The 22069-nt window shown below is 36.7% G+C and overlaps 1 protein-coding gene across 1 annotated transcript in view; it reads left to right on the top strand.

The window, feature by feature from the left end:
- The first annotated feature begins 1105 nt into the window (after positions 1-1105).
- The window catches only part of CCDC91 (coiled-coil domain containing 91), a 1729462-nt gene continuing 1708498 nt past the window's right edge, over positions 1106-22069 (top strand). Inside the window, exon 1 of the mRNA XM_044088193.1 lies at positions 1106-1290. The gene's annotated coding sequence lies outside the window, so the exon portion shown is untranslated. The remainder of the gene's footprint in view (positions 1291-22069) is intronic.

Raw genomic sequence — 22069 nt, 5'->3', positions numbered from 1 at the left:
CATTCAAGTAAAACAAAGCTCATCCCTGTACATATTCAAATGCAACTTGGATCCAAGGATGGGTAATTTACTGCGGGATTGCCCCTCGCGCTACTAAGGAAGAAGCAGTTCCTAAATGCTGCATCCCTTACATGGGCCCCCTCAAATTATCTATGGTACGATCACAGTTATTCTCATTAGGGTTAATCTGCCATGGGATAGGTAAGACCAAACAGGAAATCTTGATTCAAGTGCCCAGAGGGAAATTGCTAAGCTTAAAATTTCCTCCAAGTGAACCTATGTTGTGGTAGTAAATAGCTTTAAATTAAAAACAAGCCCTTTTTAGATCACCAAGTCAAGTGCCCCCCCCCCCCCCCCCCCCCCCCACAGCCTTCAGCAGCTTCCGGCGCCTCTGTAAAATTATGCAAGACAACTTACGAAATATTTTTGTCCAAATATCTCAGGACATTTGTCATTTTTAGTTTTTTTTTTTTTTTTTTTTTTCACAAGACACAACTGCCAAAAGAGGAACAGGTGGTAACCCTACTACTTTTGTGTACATACCGCTGCGTTCGGAAATATTTAACGGAAAATACATCACTTCCTGCTAAAACACTAACTACATTATTTGGTGATTCTGTCAATTCAATTTCCCCTCTCAATTTTAGGCAAAAATAAGCAGCTACTAATACGCAGTCTAACAACATAGTAATCAATGAATTACTGTCAGATACTACCAGTAACACGTCCTTTGAACTGCAGCAATGGAAATTAAATACCAAGCATAACAACAACGGAAAGCTATAGGAGTACGAAAAAAAACAAAACACGGGTTACTATTAAATATGCAGCTAATACTTAAAACATCCAGTCTTCCAAACGAGACTCTATCAATCCTTTTTATACAGGGATCGGTGTCAAGCCAATGTTCACGTACTGCTGAAGGAGAATAACGGTGTTATAATCAAGCCATCTATGAATTACAACAGAGAAAACAGAAACAGAAAAAAATGAAGCAAGTATTAACCAGAAAACCTGGAGCAGATCCAAATAAAGCCACACAAACTGTCAATACCTTAACAACTACATAAAAATTAACTTTGCGCGCATGCGTTTCAAATCTGAATCATGCGCAGTCAAAAGAGGCAACTTCCTGTTGTTGGTACAGTGTTGTTTGACAGTGGTGGTGAACAGGTAGAAGCACACCTACAACCATCTCGGGGGGATACTATACAGGGGATTAATCCCTTTGCGAACGTGTGACCCCCCCACCCCCAAACAAGTGTTACGTTCCGGATAAACTGAGTTGAGGTTGGTTTGTTATTTTGTTTTTGGTTACTTTGGGGTAGACTGGTGTAAACAGCTGAGTAAAGAGCATCATGCTTTAGTTGTCAAAAATGAAAATGCCAGCTGATACGGTATGATGTTGAGCATGTTTTCAACCCTGTCATCATTATTCTCAAGTAACCACATATTCTCAAAATTTTAAGCACGTCACATCGTGGAGGTATGCCGCGTAAGCAAAAGTAAACTAAACTAGACATGCACGTTTCTTTGAATCAACACTTCCGCATTGAAAGGCTGCTGAGCTTGATAAAGCATGCATCCTGCAATACGTCTCAAATAACATTTTCACGTTGAACTGAAAACACTCGACGCATAGAATTGTATAGAGAGTAATGAGCGCCAATCGCTTATTGCATTGCAGTTTTTTGTTGGGTACAAAAACACAGACTCTGTTCAGTGATCTACTTTTAGATACAGCTCTTATGTACGTACATAAGGATATAGGGTTGCCACCTTTTCAAATGCCCAAAGTGGGACATTTTTTGTACAAACGTCAGATTTTGCAGGCCGAAACATACTCATGGCCATCACAAAGGACAGAACTTCACTTTTTTGCCTAAATAAAAGCTTATTATTGTAGCGTTTTAGTTGTTTATTCTGTTTCTTATAGCATTTAGGTGTTTCAAATACAGAATAACTGTTTTATGCAACTATTACATAAAATATCGGAAATACTTTTGTCCTAAAATCTCAGGACATTTGCCATTTATACAATGCTTTTGCAGGACACAATTGCCCAAAGAGGGACTGTCCCTCGCAAAGTGGGACAGGTGGTAATGATGTTTCGAGTTTATTTACCGAAACGTCTTAGTGTGCAAATGGCAGAACTTCACTTGAGTTCCAAAGTAAAACCTCACTGTGGTAAAGTCGTACTTATTTCTGAACTCTCCCCAATTTTGACTCAAATTTTAGCTCTGCCCTAGGGTTGCCACCTTTTCAAATAGCCAAAGTGGGACATTTTTGGTACAGACATCAGATTTTTACAGGTCGACACATACCCACGGCCAGTGCAAAGGACAGAACTTTACTTTTTTGCCTAAATAAAAGCTTATTCTTGTAGTATTTTAGTTGCTTATTCTGTTTCTTATAACATTTAGGTATTTCAGATACAGAATAACTGTTTTATGCAACTATTACATAAAATATAAGAAATAATTTTGTCCTAAAATCTCAGGACATTTGCCATTTTTACAATTTTTTGTCAGGACACAACTGCCCAAAGAGGGATTGTCCCTCGCAAAGTGGGACAGGTGATAACCCTACTCTGCCCATCTTAATCGTTTGTAACACTGGTGACCTTTAGGGGAAAATGGTGAATTATATTAGTAAATAATGACAATAATTAGAGGTGTAAATTTATTTTACTTCAGAAAATGTATGTTTATTCAAGTAAACAGTAAGAACATTTAAAAAAAAAGTGTTACTGATTTTTTTCTGGATTTGTCCGTAATTGTCAGAAGTTTGACCCTTATTCATTTGAGAGCTACATGTACTTATTTTATTTCTACAGTGAAAATGAGCGGTAGGCATAAATTCACCTCTTAACTTGTATTACTGCTTTCCTTAAGTTAAATATTTTTATCCTTAATCCTTCCTCATATTTCTTCATGATTATAAATGTTAATACATTCTGGGCAAAAGTGAAGTCAGTCATGTGCTCATGTTCTCTACGTGTAAAATATAAGCAACATTTTAGTAACAAATGTTACACTTCATGGGTATAAAGTGTCATTTTCTTAAGACGAGAATACTTCGTTGTGGCACAGATCAGACTTATTTTATAATAGAGAGGAATCTCCATCCAATCTGAAATAATACACTAATAAGAAAAACGGTAGTAGATTCTGTCAAACTGTGATGATGTAAAGATAAGGTGGAATGCAGTGTTAACACTTTTTGTGTGTTCTGTAATTGAAGTTGGAATGCTATTAGGAGTGGAGTAACTTTACATTACTCAAACACCATTAATCCTGACGAAGTAGTAGGACATGAATCATTCTGTAGTTTATCCCCAAATCCAGCTACATGTTTAGTTAATTTCAAAGTACTGACCCTTCTATATGCATATATGTCATCCACAACACTTCCCTTTCTAAACTTTCAGAAATTCCAGTCATGATAAATGTACTTGTCTGAAAAATTGTGTTGCACTCCTGTAAAATTCACATAAATGAATAAAATAGTATTTTCTGAACAAGCTATGTTTATAGAGAACCTCTGTATCCCTTTGCTAAGCAACTTCTTATAACAGATTGAGCATAATTTACCAGGTTTAGTCTCTTCTTTGCATGGCAGTGTAAACATGTCATACTAGACTGCTCAGGAATAGTTGGAAAGTACCAATCAAACAATGAAAACTACTGATGAGTGACACTAAAGAAAGTTTAATAATATTTCCACCAGTGAAAGGAGTTTGTTGTTCCCTAGCTAGTTATCAGCAACATTTGCAAGTTCACTTGTCAGTAGTCTGCCTCTTTTTTCCATATAACTATATTTTCTGTTCATATATTCCATATTATATATATGTTATATATTAAAAGGAGGTCATTGTTCTTCTCTACTCATCCCTCATCAGACTCATTATAGAGTACAATGCCCCATTTGGCATGCATCTCACAAGACACCTACAACAATTGGAAAGGCCACAGAAATACCTCACTAAGGGGATTACCGCCCTCAAACAGATGCCATACGCAGACCGTCTCAAAACACACCAGCTCTACTCCGTCGCATATCGCCTACTCAGAGGCAGTCTCCGCCTAACATACAAAGCTATGTCAAACCTAGAGTTGTTGGACATGCTACACTTAAAGAAATCCCAATCTCTCCATACCACACACTCCAGGAACCTAAACCTTGTCACCACAATAAACAGAATATGCTGGAGGTATAGATTCCTGTCCCAGAGACTTCCCATACTCTGGAACAAACTACCTATTCATGTCAAGCAAAGCTCTTCATTGGCCCTCTTTAAGAAAAATCTTGATTACTGGATGGGAAATAGAAAATTCACCCCGGGGATCACTTCTGCGGCAGTGCTCGACACGGGCACAGTAAAATAATTTTCTTGGGTGGCGAAAGCCAGGGAACCTTTTTGGCTAGGCTTATATAGGCCCCAGAGCTGATAGCCTAGTACCTACCTATGAAGAAGTGGTAGTATGAAATGAGAGAGAGAATGATGGTAGAATCTCTTCATTGATACTTGTCACTGAGGCAGTGTCAAACACCTGTTATCATGTCATGTTTTTCAGTCAGGAAAAAACAGAAACAGACTGAGTTAAGAACAGATACAGGTCAGTTTACATTCATTAGTTTAAGCCACGTTTTCAACTATTTTCTATTGTAGGGGGTTGGTGTAAAGAACCCAGCTATGGAGTAGTAACTTAATAATTATAGCATGTTCTCTGGGCACTTTATAATCTCAAGCAACCCTTGGTTATAATTTTGTTTCAATGGCAAAAAAGTTGGGATGACACAATCAGTGATTTGATGTTGGATTATAAACATATGCACAGTATTTTAAGTTTCCATTTGGCTGACATTTGCTTTATGTAATATGAGATGTGCTCCCTTTATAGAGTGCCAGTTTGCTTGGATATTCATTGGGTGCTCTTAGTTGGAAATTTTTAAGATTTTTGCTGGAATTAAAAGCTGCCTGTTTTGTTGATGATGTGTTACTTGTGTACATTAATCATTCTTGTTTGAGTTCATGCTAAAATACAGTTTCAGTAAGTATAGCTGTGCATTGTTTCTTATAGCTAAGGATTAGAGATAATTACTGCTCAAGATATGTGTTGCATTAGAAAAAAATGATAGCAGATAAATTATGAACCATTAATAAGAAACTTTTTATATTTTGATTGCTCTTGTATTTGCAGCATGACTGTTGTACACTTTGTGATGTAGTTGCTGTTTAGAAAGAAGGTAGTTTGGCAAAGACCATTACCAAGGGGAAAAGGTCCTTCAAGAGGTGAGATGCTTTATTTATAACATAGTAGGTCTAAATCAAAACATCCTAGAGCTAACTGATAAGTTTTGGTGCTGAATTAGCCATGGTGCATTCATTCAAGCCCTGCGATATGAGCAGGCAATTTATCAGTGCTAGTAGAATAACTTACCCAAGGTTTGATGCCATTTAAGTTATTTATTAACTTACATGCTTACTTATATTTGAAAACTAGTAATGTTCATCTGGGAGGTCCCATTTTCTTTAATGTCCTGGAGAGATCATTCCAAGGCAATAAAGGAGAATATGTCAGCATGTTACAGTAAAGACTGGACAGTTAAATAATACAAAGTGCATAATTTAAGTAATGTGCAAGGTTCATATAAATAAGTAATTGTGAGCCTGATTGCATCTAGAATATCAAGTCTAGGACATTGCATTTACAAACTGCAAGTGTTTCAGAATGTCACAATACCTGGAGAAATACCAGCGTTTGATATTCCTAGTGTGTGTTTGTGTGTGCATTCAGGACTAAGTTATGGTTCGAGTAAGGTTATGTATTTGTGTCTGTATGCTCTTCTAAGTGTTAGGTTTAGGGACAGTGTTACCATTAGTGTTATGGCTGAGATTGGAGAAAGGGTTAGGAATAGAGTTGGACATTATTAGAGCTGCATAGGAGGAAACCAAGAATAGCCACTTCCTTTAATTGATTAAATAAATTATTTCCAAAATAAAGGAAGTAGTTATTTTAAATTATTTTGGCTACAATGCTGATTGTTTCACCCATTCTGATAGTACACATTGTTTGTCTACATAAATGACTTCCAAGCATTTGTGTTACCCTATCCTAATGTATGGAAGAATATAAAGATGCAGCTTCTATTGGACCTAATGAATGTCCTGGAATGTTTTGCACATTATGAAAAACTTAAACTGTATGAAAACTGATAATGTTGCAGATATTGTGGTTATGAACATAACTGATTATGAAATGAAAATGGCATATGAACAAGTTGATTTGGAATTATTATAATTTTTTTATTTGGGTAACCGCTCCAGAGTTGGATATTTTTTCCAGCAGAATTTCTCAAAAATTGTTTATGGTTTGGGATTTCCTAAAATATGCAAAAATCCATCTAATCCAGTTTTAGAGTGATAATTTCTTCTTCAGGTTCTGACTTAGAACCTATGTGCATTTGTTTAGATGAAATGTTAAAGAAGGCAGTATGTAAAGTAATGTTATATGCTTGTGATAGCTGGCAGTTTTTAGATAAAATCAAAGATATTCATTGGAATTCTTTTATTTTATAAAGTATTTCATTAATTAAAGGATGTAGCTATGGGTGCCAACATGGCTATTCTGTATGTAAATACAAGAATGCTCATTGTGTAGTAGAACATGTTTATAAAGTCAGTATCAGAATAATGTAGTAGCTTACAAGCACATTCATTGATATTTTTGTAATATAGAGTGATACCTAATATGAGTTTAGTGATGTTTTTAAATGAACTGTAGAAGGCGGCATTGGGAGACAACCAGTGTACAATCCACTTTTTAATGAAGTAAACAGCAAGACACAAACATAATCTCTGTGGATACAGTTTATTTGTTCTGCTTTTGGCACTTTTCCACATTTTTTTGGTCACTGATGTTTTTTAATAAACAAAGAGGAAGAGACAAAATATCCATTAGAGAATAAATACAATATACATTGACAAAACATAGTATATACATAGTGTACATGCAAACAGTGTGGGATGAAAAATGCAGTTAGCATGTACAACATGAGATATAACAGAAGAGTAACATTTAACACCCTTAAGCAAAGTACAAAAAGCAAAACCAAGTGTATGGCTAATATAAATTAATAATCATCCAAGTTAAAATAATATAGTGAAAAAATAGTAATAAGCAAACAACTAATAAATAAAAAATATACCAGTTTTGTGAGCAAATTGGAATAAGAAAGAGGATGTGGTGATTTTTATAGATGTTCCTTACACCGAAGTAGGTCTTTTGGACTATGGCCCCTGGTATAAGCCTTTTAATAGGTAGGCCTTACACTGAAGTAGGTCATTTACACTGAGAGCAAGTCTTTAGGAATAAGGGCAGACTTACACTGAGCAATTCTTATGTGGGTTTTCTGATGGAGAACGAGTTGAAGATTAGAAAAGAGTCTGAAGTCTGACATGGCATAGCTGTTGGTATTGGAGGCGGGCACATTTGGTTTCTACATCTATCTTGTGTTCCAGCTTTTTTTGTTTCTTAAACTTATAGCAGATCAAAACTCATCATATCAAAAAAAACATCAAAAGCATCACAAAAAACTGAACAAATAAATCCCACTTTAGCTATGTTAGGAAACAAAGCATCAATAACCTACATTGACCTAATTCGAAAGCACAAACCAATCATATTTGCTGCTGTTTAGAAACTTTTACTGAATGCGCTTTGAGGACGGATCGTTGACCAAAAATTTTTATGGTGGTCAATATTATTTTATACACATTTCTCGCATTTGTTGAAACTTGGAGGCAATGGAAGCTCATTTTACTCATGGGAAATCTGCAATCTTGGAGCACTCTCTAGTATGTCCCAAAACAGAGATTTCTGTGAGAGCTAAAGTTGGAAAGTGTATTGACCAGTATCCGTTCTGAGGTGGTATATTTGCTATTTGTATCATTGATCCTAATTCATGAGGAAATAAGTTGAGCAAAGCTGTAGAAATTTAGTGTGGAAGACTGGAACTCTATGGTGGTGGAACACTCCATTCCAGAAGACCGTTATGTAGAATATCATACTTGCGGTAAATGTTGATGGGCCTTGAAGCCTATGGTTGTTGAAGCAGGTGTTTTTTGTGGCGGTTCCTGTCCATTTTGAGTTTTAGTACTACTTTTGGGGCTCATGTTTGTGGCGGTTCCTGTCCATTTGGAGTTTTTTACTACTTCTGGGGCTCGTGTTACGTGGATAAGCATGTTTTCTGTGTAATTGGGCTGGAAACTTGTGTCTTCTGAAGCGGGGAGCTTTTTCTGTGTTTTTTGAATACGAAGACCCTTTTGTATTTCCTTTTGGGATTGACCAACGTATATGAGATGACTTTCGTATTTTTCTTTGAGGCTCCAATGACACTGTTTTCAAGAGTTTGGCTTTGCAGGTTGGAGATTACATTTTGGCTGGCCTTATTGTTGTTTTGCTGCTGTTTTTGAGTGGATGTTAGCTGGGGACATTATCTGGCAGTAAATTGCAGTGTCTTGGACTGCTCAAGCTAATGATTGTGTTCACTTTGCTGTTGTTTCCTTGCTGTTTTTGTCTGGAAGTTAGTTGGGGACATTATTTAACAATGAGCACAATAATTTTGGATTATTCAAGTTAACAGTTGTGCTTACTGGAACTTTATTATCTTGTATTGAGTTCTGAGTTCATGGTGCTATTCTGTTTTGTTGGGACATGTTTTAGTTGGACAAATTTAGTCCCTTCTCTTCATGATCATCCCTATTATAATTGGATTACTTCAAGCGACAACGTTATTCAAACTGTGAGACATCTTATTGTGTCAAGGTACTGTTTAGCAGGATGTATTGGATTTTGCTTCCCTTTTGGGACTTCATGCTTATCTTTATATTTTTTGTTAATTGAATATACAGTTTTGTGATAACATCATAGACACAAGGGAATTGTTTTATATATATTGTTTAAACTCTGTAGTCTGATATTTTATTGTTATAAGTATTTTTAATTTGCAAACTGACATTGTGGAGTTACTTGTACAATACTACATAATTCTTTGCTAGTGTTATAAACACTGAAGTGTTTCTATTTGTTTTTTGTTAGTTTATGTTAGGCCTTACTTTCCCTACTAACTTTTCACTAATACAAATTTAGTACCTACCAGCATACCCTTACTCCCCCCCCCCCACACACTCAAACCACACCATCAACAGTATCCAACCACCACTCTTTCAAAAAATGCATCTCAGACTAGGAATTCTTTGTTTTATACTCACATACCTAACCTACATCACAACCATTCATGCTAACACAAAATTAGAAGACACTGCGTTTCATATAACACATACTTACAAAAAATCAAACATACCCTCAGATTTCCCTATCTGCCACATTAGTTAAAGACAACTCAGTACTACGCATATATACATTTCACATAACCACTTCTTACACTAGAAAAATATCACTTAGATCCAACACAGAAGTATCCCACACTATTAAAATATATACTGTTTATCAGAAAGAAACTACTCACTTCAGGAGATATACACCCAAACCTAGGACCACTTAACACTATCAACCAAACAAACCTCTGACCTATCAATACTTAATATCAATACTAGGAGTATATCTAACAAACTTCCTGACCTACATGCATTTATAGCCCACTACTCCCCAGACATGCTAATCATTACTGAGACCTGGCTAAAACCAAACACCCAAGATGAGGAAATCTTTCCACCAGGCTATAATATAGTAAGACAGGATGGAGTAAGCAAGAAGGGAGGTGGGATTGCTATCTTCTTTAAAAGTACACTCAACATAAACCCCCTGCAGACCCCTTGACCTAAATTTCAAAATGCCGAAATCTTAGGCACAGTCCTATATATAAACAACACCAAAAAAATCAATATACTCTGCTGTTACATTCCCCCAGGAAATAACCCCCCCACCATTGAAGAAATCCTACACTGGACTACAGATAATCTTCCACAGGAAACCATCCTACTAGGTGACCTAAATACTGACTGGTTAGCATGTAACTCTAACAACCCCTCTAACTACATCAATCTCTTTGGTTTTTCCCAACTCATCCAAGAACTCACTAGAACAGATTAAAAAAAAAACAAAAAACAATCTATGCTAGACTGGATGCTAGTCAATTGCCCTAAACAAAACTACCAGACAGGGTGCCTACCAGACACTCTATGTGACCATCTCCCCACAGTCCTCCTTCATAAATGCACCAGCATATGTAACTACCAACAACTCAGAAATCAGGCCAAGACACAAACCAAATTGGATAAACAGAATTATTTTCTTGCTGGCCAAAATAATCACTCAAAAGACCCTCAGAAGTTTTGGCATACTATCAACTCATTGTTAAAACCAGGTAAAACCACTACTCCAACTCCCACCTCCACCAACAATACTAAAGACATAGCCTGCCAGTTTAATCAACACTTTACAGAATCTGTCCTGACTTTATCCTCCCAACTATCCAAAAAAAAACTTTTAGATATCTCAGCAAAATACCCTGATAACATCCCCTCCTTTACTCTCTCATCTGTTCCTACCTCTACTATTAAAAAACTCCTCCTAAAACTGAAGCCTACCACCCTTGCTGCAGACAATTTTCCTGCTAACTTCCTCAAAGTAGCTTCTGAGTTCATTTCTTACCCTGTATCCATCCTTATCAATCACTCCATACAGGAAGTGTACATCCCTCAACTATGGAAAGTTTCACATATTATTCCACTTCACAAAGGTGGTAATTCCTATGATTGCTCTAATTATCGTCCAATTGCAATTCTATCCCCTCTATCTAAACTACTCGAAAAATGTATATACTCTCAAGTAATGAATTTCCTAAACTCACACAATCTTATCTCCTCCACACAACATGGCTTTCAGCAACACCATAGCACAACAACTGCTCTTCTCTCTTTTACTAACCTGGTAAACCAACACAGAAACAACAGCAACTTTGTATCTGCTATATCTTTAGACCTCTCGAAAGCATTTGACATGGTCTCACACTCCCTACTTCTAGACACCCTTGCCTCTCTAGCCTTTGCCCCTCCAACTATTGCCTGGTTTAAAAATTGTCTGTCAGATAGGCAGCAGTCTGTCCAGTGGCAATGTTTACTATTTCCTCTACTCCCAACAACCATAAGTGTACCACAAGGCTCTATATTAGGTCCTCTTCTTTTCTCGATTTTTATTAACAGTCTTCATACCTCCACCTACCCTGCTACACTCATACAGTACGCAGATGATTTGACTCTTATCTGTTCTTCACCCTCACTTACCACATTACAACAACTCACTCAGGATTCCTTTAGTATAGTGGAAAGTTGGATTACTCAGATCCAACTTATCCTAAATCCCAAAAAGACTAAACTGGTTATTTTCACCCCCAATAAATCTATTCCTACCTCTCTATCCTTTTCAGTCACTTCCATAAATGGTACTATCAGCCCCTCTGAACACACCAAACTCCTGGGTGTAGAAATTGAAAAAAACCTACAGTTTGATGTCCACATTTCACAAACCATCAAAACAGTCCATAAAAAAATGGAAACACTATACAGACATAAAAACTCTCTCAAAAAAGCGAGAATCTCCCTAGCCCAAATCCTTCTATTGTCCACTCTAATGTATGCGGCACCAATCCTTACAAATATCAGAAAAGATGATCTTGCTAGACTTGTGACATGTTACAACAAAATTGCCAAGTTTGCTAATAACTGCACCTTCAGAACCCATCACTGTCAGGCTCTAAAGGAACTACAATGGCTAGAATTTCACCAACTACTCAGTTACCATCAACTAATCATTGCCTACAATATTCTGAGACATCCTGATAGAACCCCAGCACTAAGTCACCTACTCACGCCCTACAAATCAAATTGTCCCCTTCGCTCCACTGATAAATCACTGTTTGTATCTCTAAGGCTAACAACACTGCAGGTAAAGCACTATTCTCCCATAAGGTAGCTAAATCCTGGAATGACCTTCCCCCTGCTTTATCTTCTGCCTCCACTATTACGCTGTTCAAAAACTCACTTAAATTACAGTTAATGAATTTCTGGCTATGTCCCTGCATTACCTAATCATCACTGTTTATACCACTCCAGATAGCTTCATATGCAATTATTCCCACTGTAATTTTTTTCTATAGTATCAGGAATTTTATTTTCTACTCAAGTTTCTAATAGTTAGACTAGCTCATGTTAAACTTACACTAATTAATTGCTAAGTAGTCTCTGTTTCTCTCTATAGTTAGTTATAATGCTTATCTAGTATCAATTTCTGTTTCTGTATCGAAAGTTGTATTTTTTTTTCTATTGTCTAATTTTGTATCAAAAGTTGTATTTTTATCTGTTGTCAATTGTTTGCTTCTGTATAGATGATCATATTGTTATCATTATTGTACAACTATTTGTTTTTCTGTACTGAATGTGGAGCTTTTCTCCCCAGGCCTCCGCTGTAAATGGACATGTGTCCAGTCGGACTGTCCCAGTAAACAAATGTAAAATAAATAAATAAAATAAACATCTATGCAGATATGCAAATGGAGGTTAAGGGAATCAAACCCTGGACCTTAGAAAGCAGATTAACAGCTCATAGTCTTAAGTAGAAGAAACAATAGCTAGGAATGATCTTAAGACAGTGGCAGATGAAAAGAGCATTTTATACAAATTAAATTAAATACTGTCCCATGTTTAAATGAAAGCATGACTGCTGTTTGTTAAAAAAATAAATTTGTTATAGGAGAAAATTGTAAGAATAGTTAATAATGTGATTTTAAGTATTCGGTGTTTCTGAAGAAGTCAAGTAATAAAAGATGAAATGGTAAACACAGTTTGTTGTATAATTTTTATTTGGCATCTGTTATTTCAGTTAGAAGGATTTATGAACTTGTTGCTGTTTCTTGAGAACTGGCATATCTTCTTTTTTTTTTTTTTTTTTTTTTTTTTTTATTTGTAACAAAGACAGAATTTCTCTTAGAACTGATCTTACTTATATGTGTAAAGTTGCAAATGACACAAATGTACATTCATCTGCCTAAATTCTAACCTACTCTAACAATGGGGAGTCCTTCCTACATTGAATGAATGCCTCATTGCCAACTGAGGTTTTGTGGTCAGAACAATGTCTTTATGTAAAGATGCCTAGAACTTTGCTGAGCTTTATAAGCTGGCTCTCATTTCCAGATCCAGTTCTTCCTTTAAGGCTGCTGTTAGAATTGTGATCTCTTATGAAGCCCTCCAGGCACTTAGATTTGCAATTAATCAGGTGCTGCACTGATCGAGGGCAGCTGGTTTTAAAGTAATGTGTGTTACACTAGTTATGGCTTCCAGTGTTGTATCACTGATGCCCCTTTGCTGCTCTTTGATCTTTACTTGCAATTTATGTGACTGCGGTGGTTATGGTTGTATTAAAGTTATAAGTAGTCTGCAGCGGCAAATGGAGGTGCAAGGGGATTCCCATCCAAACAAAAACACTTGTTTGAAGTGTATGTACCTGTAGTATTTACTACAAGCAGACAGTTTTTTGAATTATTTGTTGGCTGCAGATGTTACTGATTGATGTTGTTGCACGTGCACATGAAGCTACCACACCAGTCTTCCCTCCATATATACACTTGGAAAGTGTAGATAATTAGAAGATTAGTACAGGTAGTCTTATGCAATGTATTGTATGTAGTGTTTAATCACCTGTGTATGTAATAATGATCATTATTTTTCATTTGCCTTCTATCAGATAGGTTTGCATTTCAATAAATAGCTAAACACTCATACATATACATTATAATAATAACACCAGTCCATGTAAACAGCTTTGTCAGTTTTTAAACAAGGTATATTTATAAGGATAATAGAATGATGCTTTCTTGCAACAAAAATGCATTCACTGAATTCTTTCCAGAGTGCAAATCACAGTTGCAGTATTCCTTTATCAATGTATTTTTCAAAAAAAAAAAAAAAACAGTACTTAACATTCATTAATATTGTTAGCAGACTTTACTATGCAGGCAGGATAACTTTGCTTAGTTTGCATCAGTTTTGTACTTCAGTGTTAATTTCCAAACTTCGGCCTTTAGGGACACCTTCACACAGCTCCCTCAGGACTTCTCTCGACTTAAGGTTCAAGAATCTAATCTGGTCCATAGACACTACCATTTATATCTCCTAGGATGCATCTGTTTCCCATTGGTTGTTGTGTCTCTAATTTGCTTGCCTGCTAAGTAGGATACAGGAACTATGCAGCTTTGATGCATGACCCACTATTTAGTGAAATCAAGACAAGCAGCAGATGTAAGTATTTCCCCTGGGCTCAGCAGCTCTCACAGCACAGAATCACTTATTCTAGCCCAATTGTGTGGGACATAAGCCCAAGACAACCATCCAAATTTAGCTGGCTAAGACACTGGCACAGTTGGGTCTTAAATTTATAATGCTGGAGGGTCAGAGTCCACTGTGATAATCGTGGGTCATAATCTTTCTATTGTTAGAGCCACTGTAAAGATTCTGGTCAGTTTTTAATTCAAATTCTTTACGTAACAAATAGTATTTAGGGTGATAATGGCCCATGTTATGGCAAGGCTCTCAACAGCTAAATAATGCTACTCAGGATTAATGAGTTTTCTACTCTTAGGTGAGTAAAGGGGGAAGCAGTGGCAACAAAATTAGGGATAATTTTATGGTGCTAACTGACCTGGCCTAAGAAGGTCTTAACTTGTATTTATGTGGTTGGCTTGAGACAGTTTTCTTCTGTTTCCTTTTTCTTAGCCTGTTTTCCCTCCATCTCTTCTCCTGTTATACAATCAAAACAGGCTTCTGGCATGCTTAACCCTCGCTTAGTTGGGCTAGCAGCTGGCTGAGCATAATGCAAAGAGAATAAAAAAGCTTCAACTTTAGGGAGATAGCTTCACAGTCCTTATAAAGTGGTGCCACACCATCCAGGTGGGCTGCAACATTTTTCTTATGGGGTCTGACTGTTGCCACATTATCCAAGCAGGCTACTGCATATCTGGCACAGTGTCTATGAATTTTGTCCATCAGCTCTCGAATGTTGCAGGTGTTTTATGGAGACTAAAATGCATTTTTTCTTAGAGGCTAGTAGTGTTTGTCAGTGGACTTTGGTTAGGTCCAAAGTGGACAGAAGCAGAGCCTTGCCCAGTTTTTCTGTTAGTTTGTCCACTCATGGCATATGATATGAAAGAAATTTAGATATGTTGTTTAGTTTTCTGAAGTTGCTTCAAAGGTTTATAGACACATCAGGATTGGGGGCTAGTACATAGAGGTTGTTACACTCCCTTTTGGATTTTTTTGTAACCCCAAGTTTTAAGTATTTTCTGTACCTCTCCTTTAGCTGTTTATTGTTGGAAATTCCTTTATTCACTATGGTTTCCGTGTCATGGTGGATTAGACTTGTTCTGCCAGGCAGGCAGCTCAGAAAATACATCATCTTTTCAGACCACAAATTCTTTTTCTTGTTTCTGCAGCATCAATAATGTCTCCTCTGTTTTGACTTCAGAACATGATGTAGGATACTCTTATTCAATTGCAAACATACTTACTACAGAAATTTTTGATTTTCCCAAGTTCTTAGAAAATGTTTATGGTATAATTGTTCTGATTTCCCCTTTCCCAGTTGTTTCACCATATAATTCAATTCTATTACTTTTTCTCCAGTTTCAAAAAGTCTTTCCACTTTGCAGGAAACATGTCTTCAACAGCGGGTAATAACAGAAGTACTTTATCCCATGAATTGAATTCTCTTAAGTTGAACAATTTTTATATGCTGTCTGCCATGTTTCATATGCTGTTTTAAATTCAAGATTGAATTAAAGTGTCTATATCGATTCATTGTTGATGAGCAGGCTTAGTAGGTGTGGTAGTAAGCTAACAACCACAGGGAGCCTTTTGAAGCCAAGCCATGCTTCCCAAAGGTGCAAATCAAACCCATAACATTGTGTCCATAAGGTAAACTCCTTAACTGTTATGCCAACCCCATCCTAATAGTGTGATTTTCAGTTTTTTTAATACCAATTTTTGCCTTTTCTATCATTTTTTTATGTTCTTAAAGAGAGAATATAAGGAAGCCATTATTCAGGTACCTCTGTAGATAAAGCTTATAACCAAACCTTCTAAACTAGAAAAAAATAGTCTCATTGTAGAGGTATTTTTAATAATACAGGAATTCCTTCTTATCCTGATTACTCAAGGAGTTAACACAAGTTTGTAATTTTTGCTAACTCTTTCATTTTTTGATCTCTTCTATCCTATCTTGTAGGCAAAAATATCTGCCTTGACATCTTAATATAACAAGAGCATTTGCTTCTCTTTTTAATGGGTAATAGCACTTGTATTAAATAATTGCTACATTTAGTTGTAAGATTGACAGATATTCTGCATGAGAGTATCTTAACTGTTTTGTTGATCTATGGATATGCTAAGTGCCTTTACACAAATTTCTCTACCATTTGTCCAGATATTTGTAATGTATTTATTACATTTGTTAACCAAACAAAGTGAACTGGTCCTGAGACCCTTTTAAAATAAGACTTCGGCCAGCAAGGCAAAATATCAGTAACAACATACATAGATGCATAGCAAAATATAGTTCATGAAGGTTCACAAAGAGCATATTTATACAGAATATATTTTGCTGCATGACACTGAATATACTTGAGATTACATTTTGGGCACTATTTACAATATATACAAACACTGAAAAAAAAAAATATATATATATATCTGTATGTGTATATGTATTAGTAACAGATTATTACCGTGTAAAAGCCATCCAAAACGGCAACATTGAACACTGGTTATTGGTCATTTTAAAATGTAGGTTTGCACAGTGCAACTTGAGATACTCAGCCAAGCTCTCTGTCTGAAGCAGGTTTAATTGTTCTCTTTGACAAGATGTTTTATTTATTTAGTTATTTATTTTTACCCGTTTCTTTTGACTATTTAAGTCCACTGGCCACAATTGTCCTGTTTCTGAGTGAGTCAGAGGTAACTGTCTGCTTAAGTGAAGAGGTTAGAGTCACACAGTAGCCATATGAAGTGGAGGGAATCGGACTCTGACCCATGAACATGGAAGCAGCTTGTCATGTTCCTTTAACTTCTGTCCGAACTAAACTACATTCTCATTGCCAGATCTTGCCTGGGATATTGTTCAAGCAAAATGGGGCAATCTTAGATATAAGCTCTTTTAGTATGGAAAACCTAAATGGATGCTTAAATAATGATAGGCCTTCGAACCCGGCAGAGTTTAAGATTATTCTGGGCTATAGAGTTAGGATAGTATTGGTCATGCAGGAACTTAAAGGTGGGTATGCTTAGAAGTAGTGAAACCATTGCTGTGTTAAGCAGCCCTTTTATATTTACTTAATGAACTGCAGTGATGTTCAGCACTGTTGCCTGAGTGAATGAAACTAAGTGTTTTGCTTTCTATTGTCTGTAGTATATGTTTTGTGGAGAGGGCAGGATCATGATGGGGAGAACATATTTGAGCCATGGAGTAAGTATGTTGAGTGCAGTATCTTGTCTGGCCTCTGTGTTCAGCAGGTTAGGAATTCTGTAGGAGATTTTGAGATGAGCCAGCACTTTGCTAGCACACAATTCAGCATGTGCATTAAAAGACAAAGACTGATCCGAACAAATTCCAAGATATTTATGGGAGGTAGTAACACCCAGAGGCCTATCTGAAACCGATTTCTACCAATGCTATTGCTACATATCATGATAAGCTTTACTACTGCTGTGTAGAGGCTACGCCTACTGATGTGTGGGTATGTAGATGTGTGCATATGTATATCTGTGGACATATTATATATATATATGTGTATGTATGTATATACATTTTTTTTGTGTGCGCGTGTGTATATATACATATATGTGTATAAACACAGATATATATATATATATATATATATATATATATATATATACACACACACACACACACATAAATATATATATATATATATATATATATATATATATATACATATATATATATATATATATATATATATATATGATATCCATGCTTACAAAGGGGACTAACTTTAACCACTATTATTACACTCCCCTTAAATTCAAATAGCCTCCTGTAGCTCCATCTTCCAACTAAACCCTAACCCACACCATCTCCATCATCTGGGCAGTCATTAATGCTGCAACTACCGCCTTACAATCTATAAAAAGTTTTGTATTTTTACAATGTGTAGTGACAGTTTTCATAGGTTCATACCTTTACACATTGCCATTAGGCATTAAACCAATTAAGTCTTTTAAGCATAGCCCCTGCACTCACACTGATATACCCATCTATTTAAGCCTTTTGTGCCTAAATGCTAGAGATAACCAGAAGTTTGATCAATTGTTGGGGAATGGTTTGGGAGAAATATCTGTCATGTGAACAACTTTTGTCTGTGTTACAATATGGATTCAATTCCCTTGGGCTTGCATTTGTGTTACTACCAGCCGTGTGGATACATAGATCAAGCATTTATTGGCTCATTTAAAATTTTTAGGCTAGGCATAGATTGTAGAACTCTGTATGAGATAAAGAATGTCATAGTGTTTCCTAGTTTAGTGATTACATGATGTTACTGCCGCAGTATCATTGCTCAGTGTAACACCCAAAATCTCGCTGCAGTATATCTGTGTTATGTGCAGTGCAAGCAGTTATGACACTTATGATGGTTTTATTTTCTATAAACAAGTGCTGTGCATTACTCTGTCTGATTTGTAGTGTCTTGGATTATAGATGAAGTGTGTATTTCAGGATCAGCCCTCTACCATGTCACCATACTTAAATAAGTAAATAAATTAAATAAAATTACTTCCCTCTTTCATTTACCCAAAAAATTATCCAACTCCATTATTGCATAAGGTTGAGTGGGCCTACAGTAGTATAAACCAGTGTCCCCAGGTTATTTCCCATGTATCTTGCTTAAATTATTGCATCCTCAGGCTTTACTTATTAGGTTTCATGTCTTTCCTTATCTAGATGACTGTCTTATTCAAGCTTTACTCATTTGTCAGTTTTTCAGCTGTTAGAGGATTATGGTTGCAGTTTTTTAGCTTCATGGGATTTGCAGTAAATGAAAAAAAAATTTCAGTGTAGTCTCTATCAAGAAAATTATGTTTATAGTGTCTATCCTGATTACATCCCAAGAAAAAAAGGTAATTTTGATGTATAGGATTGTAGAATCTGATGTGCTTGCTTCAGTGGGTCTGCCTATCAGTCCTGTCTGCTAACCATTTTGATCCTGACCACTTTGAGTCACATGCCAACTAGTGTCATTATGATGTGCAGTGCTGGGATTCACATTGTTTCAGCATTTTTATCTGGGCCCATGGGACCAGTTGGATGATTATTTGTAAACGGGGATTCATTTGATTCTTCCTATGGTCAATAACTGGTCTTAGAGCTTACGTTTAGTTAAATGTCTTGGCAAATGATAAAAGCGGGACCAGAGTTCATTAAAACTTGGGGATTAGGCGTTCTAAGATGTGAAAGATATGAGCAAGATGATCATTAAGGAGGACAGCATGGACATATTTTGTGGTACACAGTAGCACCAGTGATCTGACAGAGAAGAGAACTGTGGTGGTAGCAAGCAGAGACAGGGGATATAGCAGAGAGAGAGATCATTTGAGAATGAGTTTTAGGTGGCATTCATAGACATTTTACTTGTTCTTACTGCCAACATGCTGAGAAAAGAAAGAATTAGTGAGCACAGTGACTGGCTGCAGCAGTGAGTAAGGGAGGGAAACTAGGGTTAGCCAGAAGGTTGGGGAGAGTCCTGGTAGAAAGACAAGCTGTATGCAAGGAACACATTTTTTCTTAGCTTGGAAGTGACATCAGTGTGCGGTATCCTGTTCGAATGGTACATTTCACTGACTCAGCATTAAACTGAATTGGAAGGTGGGAGGGAGTGAAGGAAGAGCAGGAGAAAGAGGAGGAGAAGAAGACTGAGGAGGATTAGAAGGGGGAGAAGAAAGATAAGGTGCTGTAATAAGTCTGGGTGAGAAGATGTTGGAGCTGCAAGTGGTGATGCAAAAGTGTAGCGCATGCACTTGTGGTATTCTAAAGAAGGCTACAAATGCTAAAACGTCCCTGATGACTTAGAACAGATCTGTACACAGAAGTAAACAAAAAAAGGGGTTGTAAGCCACAATCCATATGAAAGCTGTTGTTTACTAGTATATTAGTGTGTTCATATAGGCAACCAGATGCTTGTGTACTGCATGTGTAATTATTACTTCCCTTAAAAGAAAACTAAGCAGAACAATGAGATTAAAACTGATGTGCTTTACAATAGTTGCACGCATGCAAAGCATCTTACAAAGGTGTTTATGCATACTGCAGTTAGGGAAAAAAGAATGTCTGAATGGAGGAGGTCTAACCTTGTCAATAATAGCACTAAAGTCACAGGCCTTTAGTCAGGGCAGTATCCTGAAACTTTCCCAGGCTGCTCACCTCTCCCTTTTTATCTGTAACACTTTGCTATTTGGCTTCCTCTGCAGATCTCTCTTACCTTGATAAGTGTTAGCATTATTAAAATAGCATTAGACTATGTTTTTATATTGTTAATTTATATGAAAAATCAGAGCTTTACCCTTTAATCTATTGCTATTCTTAATAATTTCGTCTTTGATCTGGTTAATGGTTCAAGTCAGTCTGCTCGTCTGTATTGCCTTTTTTGTCAGGGATTTTAATTACCACTGCTCCTCATTAGACTTTAGTATGTACTTTTCCACAGCTTGCAGTACTTTGTCTGCCTTGTTGTTCTAATTTGTGGTTTCGACCTTTTCTGCTGCACTTTAATTACACTAGAAAATTTTCCTGGCATTTAAAAATGGAAAGAAGTGCAGTTGTGGACACAACCCACACCAAGACAAACATACATTGTTTGTATTTTTATAGGCATAGGAACATTATAGTTCACTATGACATTTATGAGTCCTTTGCCTCTTCTACTATTAAAGATAAGGAAAATAAATTATTGTGATTTAAGTTCAGAAAAGATCTGCTTCTGCTTCCAGTGAAGCCTCCACATTGAGCACTGTTTCAAGGTTGACACCACTGAACCAAGCCTATGGTTGACAAGAATCACGAGAAGGAGATAAGGAGCAAGAGAGGAGGAAGAAATGTATAATTGATAAAGATGAAAGAGATAACACAATTAATGGTTCCTTTTCAAGTCCTGTTAAAGAAAAGCATTGGACAGAAAAAATCTTCAAATGCTTATTCCTCTTTTAGGGTGTTTAAAGGACTGGCAAGGATGATGCCAGTGCAGTCTGTCATTATATTAGTCAGCAACGCATTTTTTCATTCTGGCTATAGAATTAGAAAAATCCTTGGCTCTTTGCAAGACCTTTCCATTCATTTAGGAGATATTAAATTCCTGTCATCAAATTAGACTGTGACTGTAGATGAAGATATTTATCAAAGTCTAGCAAAGAATGTCTCATACCCCTTAACCCCTCCACTATCAGTGTAGACAGAAGCTCTTCCTTATTTTCTAGCTTTTCAGACAAGACATCCCAGTACTTCTCACTAGTTCTCATTGTGTTACTTGTCCCAGTAAGGCTGGATTTCCATGTCCAGGTGCCAGCTTTGATGTTGACAGATGTGTTGACATTGTCTGATGTCTATTCATAGGACTACAGCCTTTGGAGTTAGCATCCTCTTTGCCTACTTTGCCTTTGGCATTGATCACTTCAACATCAATGCTGTCAGTGTCAATAGGCCCTTCAGACAATCTGTTGGGGTGTGTTTTGGCAACTGTTTCATTTAAGCTGATGTCATCTTACTCAGATTTCTAGTCTATTGGGTCAACACTTTTGATGTTGTCCCATGGGATCAACACATGTCTAGGCCCAATTGTTTAGAGGCCGGGTTCAGGGTAGTGCAGTTGATCTCTCTATTGACTGTAATGGTCTTTGTAGGCCAAGGTTGGCCCTCTTCATCCCAGAGTGTAGCATTATCATCAGTTTTGATGCACATTGCACTGCATTTTCTACCACTGGTGT

This window comes from Protopterus annectens, chromosome 11.part0, assembly GCF_019279795.1.
Source record: "Protopterus annectens isolate FY-2018-M chromosome 11.part0, PAN1.0, whole genome shotgun sequence".
Classification (NCBI taxonomy): domain Eukaryota; kingdom Metazoa; phylum Chordata; order Ceratodontiformes; family Protopteridae; genus Protopterus; species Protopterus annectens.
This window is presented reverse-complemented; position numbering and strand designations above follow the sequence as displayed.